Source organism: Ciconia boyciana, chromosome 8 (genome assembly GCF_034638445.1).
Source record: "Ciconia boyciana chromosome 8, ASM3463844v1, whole genome shotgun sequence".
In the NCBI taxonomy this organism is placed as follows: Eukaryota; Metazoa; Chordata; class Aves; order Ciconiiformes; family Ciconiidae; genus Ciconia; species Ciconia boyciana.
The window spans coordinates 4655873-4663892 of NC_132941.1; the positions used below are offsets into that span (position 1 = coordinate 4655873).

Here is an 8020-nt window from a genome sequence, read left to right on the forward strand (position 1 = left end):
ATCTGAGAAACTTGGCTAACATTCTAAAATAAACCCTGTAAAAGCTTTGCTGCCCACTTTAACCAGTTTAAGGTAAACTGCATGCACTTCAGCTCAAATAAGGTTTCTAAACAAGATAGGTCTTCTGCCATAATAAGCCCTTTTTTCTCTGGAATTATTTCGAGTTTTAATTCAGTCATGTCCTTCTCATCTTACTAGTTCAACATGACTCAATTCTGTAGATCAATTTATCTATCTTCATAAAATTCAATGTTCACTTATTTCCTCATCCCTTGTTTTGCAGAGAAAGAAACGAATGTTATGTGAAATTATAGGAACCTAAATCCAGATATTTAGACATATGCAAAGCATTCTATGGGCCCACTCATTTATAGAGGTGAGGTGTGTAACCACATTGGTTTAAATCCACACTTAAAAAATTAAGCAAAACAAGCATACATACAAGCTAAAGGCTAATATATTTCTAGCATAGCTTACAATCTCTAAATGCCTTCTCACAAATAAATCATTAGAAATGCCAGGTTATTAAAACTGGTTTAGATGAGTTGCACTGGCAGAAAGAGACTGTCATCTACGTTAAAATTGTTCTGAAGTAGTTCCCGTCCCTCTCATTGAAGGATCCTTCTCGTTTACTGATGATACTCCTCTACTACTACTGGTGGACTACGTCAACTACAGATTTAGAAAAGAATTATGGAGGAGAAAAATAACTAACCAGGGCACTGGGTTATTTTCCTTCCTAAATTCCAAACTGAATGCCCTCAATCAAACAAGGCTCATCTCCAACTGGCCAGCACTATTATAATCCCTTAACACCAAGACAAATTGTTCCATTCTCTCATTTTTGTTTTGCTCGCTAAACAAGTACAGAATGTTAATGCATCATTTTGTAATTATGCCCTTTAGTGACCAAAAGCGTTAGAATTGTAATAAAGGATGTAATTTTAAATTATGTAATTGAAAGACGTGTCATTTTGCACAGATTTGGGCACCTAAATGAAAAAAATAGTTTAAAAGAGGAACCTCACACTTCTCCCCCAAATGCAAATCACTTGCTAGAGAGGAGGAAAAAAAAAAAAGATTACATTCTTACATGCAAGAGGTAGAGATAAACATTTTAAATAATTTTAAAAACAGACAGGATAGATTATAGAAATGTTGTTCTGACACCTTTTGTGCAGATTGTTTAAACACTAGCTAGCAATAACAAGACAATAGAAATATCAAAATATAGATACCTAGTTCCTAAAAAAGAAAAAAAAGACTTGTATAAGGAACAATTATGTGTAGACAGTTAACATAATTAAGTTTCTGACCTTATACCTTTCCTTATACTACATAAAAATTTACCAGACTGTGAAAAAGGCTTAAAATAAATACTGTCTGTATTACCAATTCCATACCAAACCACATTTTTTCCCTTTATTACTGTCTACAAATTATTCCTTTCTATTGCTCCTTTGTACTTCCCAGAACCCCTTTCTCCCACTGTTCATAATAAATGTAGTCTTTTATGACTATGGGACACAATAGTGCTACACTTAGCACTAAAAAAAATCCCTCTTCTTAAATTGTCTTTTTTCCTCTATAAAACTCCGGTTTCTCAACTCTGAAATTAATTACCTGTCAAACAAGTCACTATGGCTTAGTTTTTCTAATCAATTCCATTCTCTTCGCCACCTAGCATCTCAAAAGCAGGTAAAAATTTATTGGAGAATATAGCTCCATAAACTCAAAGAATTTACTGTCTTTCCAGTCCGAAATAGAACAGTCTCTTTTCTTATCCTCGTGCACAGAGCTGCTGAACACAAAATCCTACTTGCAGTACAACACAGCTGTACCTTCAATCTTTTCCTTCTCTGGACAAAACATCCTCCAGTTTACACATTAGCGAACAGTTTCTCCTCCCCTTCACAACACACCTTTATGCGGTGTACAACTACTTCAACAATTTTTACCTTCACCACCTGCCTGCCCGACCCCCAATCATTTTCGCTAGCGTTATACCACGGAGAGACTCCTGGGGGAGGAGGAGGGGGGGATGGTGGTGTTTGTTTTTAAACGTGATGTTGCTTACCCAACGTGGCTGCCGAGAAGCAGGACAAAAGGTACTTTTCCTCCCCGCCTTTCCAGACACGCACAGCCCGAGCAGAGAAGTTGGCCACCCAGGCGAAGACGATCTTACCTCAGTGTTCCCCGAACGCCAGGGCCTCGTACCCCACCCTCTCTCCCTGGTGCACCAGCCCTCGGGCAGACTCCGCTGGCCTGGTCCATAAATGTCCATCCTCTCCTCCAGCGAGCGGTGCAGGAAATTCTGGAGAGGCCCCGGGCGCGGGGAACTTGCCCACCCGCGGGACCCCGCGCCCGCCGCCCCCGCGCCGCCCCGGCCCGCGCCCCTCCCCCGCCCGCCCCCCGCACCAACTTCCCCGCCGGCAGCCCCCGCTCCGCTCCGCCACGGTCGGTACGGAAGAACGGGAAGGGGATGGCGGGAGGAACCCTCCTTCTCCCTCCTTTCCCCCCCCTCGAGCCGCCCCCCTCGGCGACTGCCCCCGCCCGTCACCCGCTGCCCCTGCCTCCGACCCCGCTGGCTCGCCTCCCCCCGCTCCTCGCCTCCGACCCTCGCCACCGTCCTGAGCCGCCGGGCTCAGGAAACGCTCCCCCACCCTCCCGCCCGCCCCAAAAGCAGGGACCCCCCCCGCTCGCTCGCTCACTCACCCGCCCGCGTCCCCTCGCTCCCCACCGCCGCCGCTCCTGCCTCCTCCCCGCTGAGGCTCCTCAGGAGACACTGACACCGGCGCACGGATACCCGCTGGGCGCTATTTTTGGGAAACAAGGCCCAATCGGGGCCGGAACTACTTCCTCTGTCACACTCTCTCCTCAGGCGGCGTATCCGTCACCCAAGAATATCCTTCCGCTCTTTTCTCCTGGCAGGTCGGACGTCGCTGAAGCCGCTCACACGAGGCAGGCAGGGGCGGGACGAGGGGGGAAGCGTGGGGAAAGGCGAGGTGAACCTGCGGCCGGCGGCGGGGCTGGGAGCGCCCCGGTTTGAACATCCAGCATCGCCGGATTATTTTGTTTTACCATGGGGAGCGGCCGGGTCTACATTCTTCACCGCCGACCCAATCCTGCGGCGTCGCGAGCCGATAGGGCAGCACGCCGGAGTGAAGGGGCGGCAGCGCCAATCACAGCGCCCGCAAGAAACAGAGGCGCGGCCAACCAGAGAGCAGTTGGTGGGCGGGGCGTAATGAAACGTGGAGGCCTTGAGTGACAGGAAGACGCTCAATCAGAGAGACGGCGAGGGAAGCGGCAGCCAATCAAAGCCGAGCGTCTGCGGGACTACTGCGAAGGAAGCCCTTGGCCGTGCCCCCCTCCTCCCCAACCTTGGCGGCGGCGCATGCGTACAAAGGCTCCGTCGCTCTCCGGGCTCCCCGTCCCTCGCATCGCCGCCAGTGACGCACGTAGCCAGGCCCGCCTCACCAGGAAGCGGCGCATGCGCCAACGCTCCTGCCCCGGCAGGGCAGGGCCGCGCGCGCCCCGGCCCAGCGGCGACGTGCCGAGGGGTTGCCGGGGGCAACGGCTGCGGCGGGGCCTGCGGGCGAGCCGTGGCTCCGCGCCCCCGCCCGCGGCCTCCCTCCCGCCTTCCGTCCCTGCCTGCCTGTCCACCGCGGTGCCAGCCGGTCGCTACCCTTCCTGCACCCGGCCGCCATCTCAGGGCCCCGCAGCGCCCAGCCACAGCCCGCCGGCCTCCTCAGGAGGAGAAACCGGAGGGGGGGAGCCCCGCTTCTGCCGTGCAGCCAGCAGAGCTGCTTCCCCCCGCTCTCACCTCTCCAGCAGGGCAAAGCTTTGCTCTTAGGGTCCAAACCCATGTTCTTGAATTAATTAAAACAAGGCTCAATAAGTGGTCCCGCATCCTCTTGCAAGACCTGATCACTGGAGGATGCAGCAGGAGAGCAACAGCAGTCACCACCTGCAAACAGCCCAGCTACCTCTCTCACCCTCACAGAAACCACCACCACTTCCCTGCTATATATATTTTTTTTTTTCCCCTGACTGGCTTTCTGTGAAAAACACTGCTCTATGAGGACATGAGCTCTGTCTTCACTTTCAGGCAAGGGTGACAGTCCACCTTGGTTCCTCCTCCATCTGTCTCCACCTCATATTATCTCTGTCAGAGTTCCCATTAATTTTGCTTTAAGTAGAAAAGACTACTTGGGAATACATAATAAAAGACATAAAATTGGCATCTTTCTCCTTCACAGAAGGCAGCAGCTGAAGAATGACCCAAAAATAAAATTTTGATGATAAAATGATACTTGCCAAAAATCATCTGCGCTCTACAGCTTCTCCAGATTTATCCTGCAAGATACCCGCAGCCTCAGAGTGAAACGATGGGAGCCATTTCAAAGCACTAAATCACTGATGGAGAGTGCACATCTCTGCTTCAGGACACGAGAATCAAAGGTGCTTTCTCTGGAAAACGGAAATCAGAGAGTGTTCTTGATATTTGGAAGACTGTATCATTAATTGAGCACAAAAAAGTAGCTCTGCAAATTGTTAGAAAACAGGATGCAAGAAATTATGACAGAAACACGCAACTCGCAGTGCGATAACCACACCATTGGAAGAAAAAACGTAGATCTTCCAAGATCATTCCCAAAAAGTGAATGCAAATTTCTGTTGTCTGTTTCCAAGCATTTAGCTCAAATGGAAGCAGTAATTCACAGCTCACAGAAATTTTGAAGTTCAGGATTTATAATGTACAGTTTACTTGGGATTTAAATATACGGCCAGTAAATAAGTTGAACTTCTGAAACTTCCACCTTTCATTCAAAACAGAAGTGCAAGAGTATGCACTTCTTACTGTGGATCTAGGAAAAAGCTAGTAAGAGATGTGAAAGACAAAGAAGTAACAAAATACAAATAATTGCCATCTACTATCTTATTTCCAAGCTGATTGTTACTGACCTATAATAATCGGGAAGAGATTTAAATACATACAGTTTTCCTACAATTCTCAACATGAACAGTCGAAATGGCATTGATTTTTATATGAATATGGTTTATTCTTTTCTTCGTCACTATACCTATCATCCATAATATCTGTAAGGTCTGTTACCAGAATCTAATGATTAATACCATGAAATCCTCTCGCGACAGCAACATGCTGAAAAGATGTTAGATAAAATCCTGAATCCTTTATTTAAGTTATAAAAGTCAGTGGGACTGTGGGTAAGACACGGAAGCAAGGCCTGAGCAAGGACTTCTGGATATACTCATTAATTATTTTCAGTATGTAATCATATTATTCTAAGCTGGCAAAAATAGAGCAGGAAGCCAAAGAGATAAATAATTGGTTCTAATCTGTCCTTTTCAGTGGCACTACAAGAATAAGCATAGCATGTGTTGCTCAAGGGATTTCTATATATGCCTTGCAAACAATAGTTAAGGGGTATAGAGCAGCGTCGTTCCCACTGAAATGCATTCCTCCCTCAATTGAAACACTGCCCTATGTAACAATTGAGAAAAGGAAGTGCAAAATATGGCATCCAATGGAAATTACAGATGTTGTTTTTCATACGCGATGATGTGCTGCTACATCTGCTTCTGCAGACCCCTCTTGGGACTGCTAGTGAAAAAGAATGGGTGGTGGGGAGGTCACAGATGTTCTCACATGTCACAACAGCATAAATGAAAAATATCACCCCTTAGGGTGACACGAATGAAATCATAGAAGAATTTACATATCAAAATGACTAAAATCACTACGTGACTTGATGGCCACGTTCTGCATTAGGTTTCATTTCCAGGACGACTGCAAAGGCCAAATGCGCCTGGATAATCCAAAGGATGCAAAGCTGTAGGTGATTAAGAAAAATCCACACTACAGAGAAAAAAATTACAATCTTTATAAGACCGTAGAAGCAGCAACATAAGAAAGCCCCAGAGAACATCACACTTGAGTGTCAATATGACAAGCAAAAAATTATCACAAGCATCTGCTAGGATCACTTGTGAGATATAAGAGAACAACCGCTGAACGCATTTCTGCCCATCTTATGTACAACCCAGAGACTAAAAAGAACCACCTGAAATCTCTTCCCTTGGCCAAATAGCAGGGAGTGTAATTTCCATGATATCCAAGGAGAAATAAACCCAGAGAAATAGCAAATATAAAGAAAAATATGGGAAAAAAAAGACACCAGTATTCTTAATTTTAACTAAATAGCCTCACAGTTGAATAGAGTAATCATCCAGCAGTTGTTATGGCAATAAAGCTTTCCCTTGCATCTCTACTCCAGTGCATTTCCATGCACCCATTCAAGGTATTTTGGAGGCACTAGCACCAAAATAATATCTCCGCTAACTTTTAACTTACATTTTAGGACCTTCTTACAAAACACTCCGGAGATGTACCATGGCTGTTCCTCAGACCTCCTTTCAAATGTTCCTCACATTCCAGAAATCAGCTTTTTCATCTTGTGTCCTGGAGAAAAATTCTTAGTCTCATGCTTCCAAAGGTGAACTTTGTATAAAAACAAAATGCAGGACTTTTAAAATTATAGATAAGAGGAGTAGGGGATGTCATGGAGCTTTTGCATAATTGCCAAACAATTAAGTTATCCTTCATAGGGAAGGAGGGTCTAAGAACAAACTTTTAAGAACAAGGTTTCTTAAAATCGCGGGCCAGATTAATTCCTAACATTGTTTCACTTACAATGGTGGAAATACCCTATGAATGAAGATTTTGTAAAGGACTACTTATTGCAACAAAACCAAATTGTACTCGCAGCATTTCAGGATGGGAACTTGCATTAGAAACAAAGGATAGGAGCAGGGGGGACTCCCACCTAGGGAGCAGGAAATCAGAGAGCAGCAGATAATGGTTCCTTTCCATTAACACTTTGGGTAACCCTGTTAACCCCATAATGACCGCTTCGGTACAGACGCAGACTTTCGCCCTCAGAAAGCTGGCTTGGAACAAATTCCCCTGACCTCCCTGGCTGTGGTTGGGAGTATTGCTGTTACACTACTATTTGGCTCTGGTGTTCCACTAAAGACAGATATAATCAAGTAAAGATTTCCTTATTTTAGTTAAGTCCAAATTGCTGGACAATGCATGAATTAAATTCACTCAATCCATTTCATAAACTGCCCTCTGTAAACCACTAATATTTCCACATCGTTATATGGTACATTCAGTAATCTGATTGCCTTGGGAATATTTGTTTTTCCAGAACTTGTGGCCAAGGTACATAAGATTAGATCAGACACAGCTTGTCTAAGAATGCTGTAATGTGGCTGTACAGTATATTTGCTAGTTTTGAGTTACAGGTAGAAGTTCTCTTTCAAACTTTTCCAGCCAGGGGTTCGAGCTCAGTTATCTGAAGTTGTCTGTTGCAGCATTTGGCACTTTTCGTTTTGCTTTGCTGTTGGCCTTCTAATACTGGAGGATCAACACGGGAAGTATTTGTATTGCATGCCTCACTGACTGCATGCCTGATCCATACCTCAGCAAAACTTGTGATATTTTTTAGGTCCTCACAATGGCAGAACACAAGTCTCTCTGGGATTCACGCTCTTCTGCTGGGATTTTCTCACCATTCTGCATGTTAACATGAACCAACAGCTGGGTTTAAGAGATCTGATATAAATAGTAACATCATGCTGCGAGCAAGCTTCTTGGAAAGTAAAGAAAATATGTTATTTAATGCACTCTGACATTTGCCTTTCCTCCCCTTATTCCTAAGCTGCATTTCTGTAAACATCCATAATGACAAATGCAAAGAAGTTGACTTCTTCGCATAGACATAACAAGTGCTGCCTTGAGCCCAGGAGATGATATCCAGAACAGCCTACCTTCCCTTAGCCAGGCAGCTGGCAAATTCTGCACAGTAGGAAAAGGAGTCAGAGCGTGGATGGAAATTCCTGCTTCCAACAGCATTCAAGATTACAACCTTTGGTATTTTATTTTCATGGTTGGTCTATGTTGCTTCAGAAACTTCCTGCTTTTGCCATATCT

General features: G+C 45.3%; 1 protein-coding gene and 1 long non-coding RNA gene across 5 annotated transcripts in view; one reads left to right on the forward strand and one right to left on the reverse strand.

The window, feature by feature from the left end:
• Window positions 1–3121, reverse strand: part of MEF2A (myocyte enhancer factor 2A) — a 92437-nt gene extending 89316 nt beyond the window's left edge. The window contains exon 1 of one of the 4 annotated variants that reach the window (XM_072869176.1): window positions 2716–3121. The gene's annotated coding sequence lies outside the window, so the exon portion shown is untranslated. Of the gene's footprint in view, window positions 1–2077; window positions 2281–2715 lie in introns of those variants that run through there. The other 3 variants (XM_072869174.1, XM_072869173.1, XM_072869175.1) reach the window with 3 other exon arrangements.
• Window positions 3122–3356: 235 nt separating this feature from the next.
• Window positions 3357–7564, forward strand: LOC140655944 (uncharacterized). The gene is made up of 3 exons (XR_012043912.1): window positions 3357–4108; window positions 4260–4461; window positions 7536–7564. It is a non-coding gene; the product is annotated as an uncharacterized lncRNA (long non-coding RNA).
• The last annotated feature ends 456 nt before the right edge of the window (window positions 7565–8020 follow it).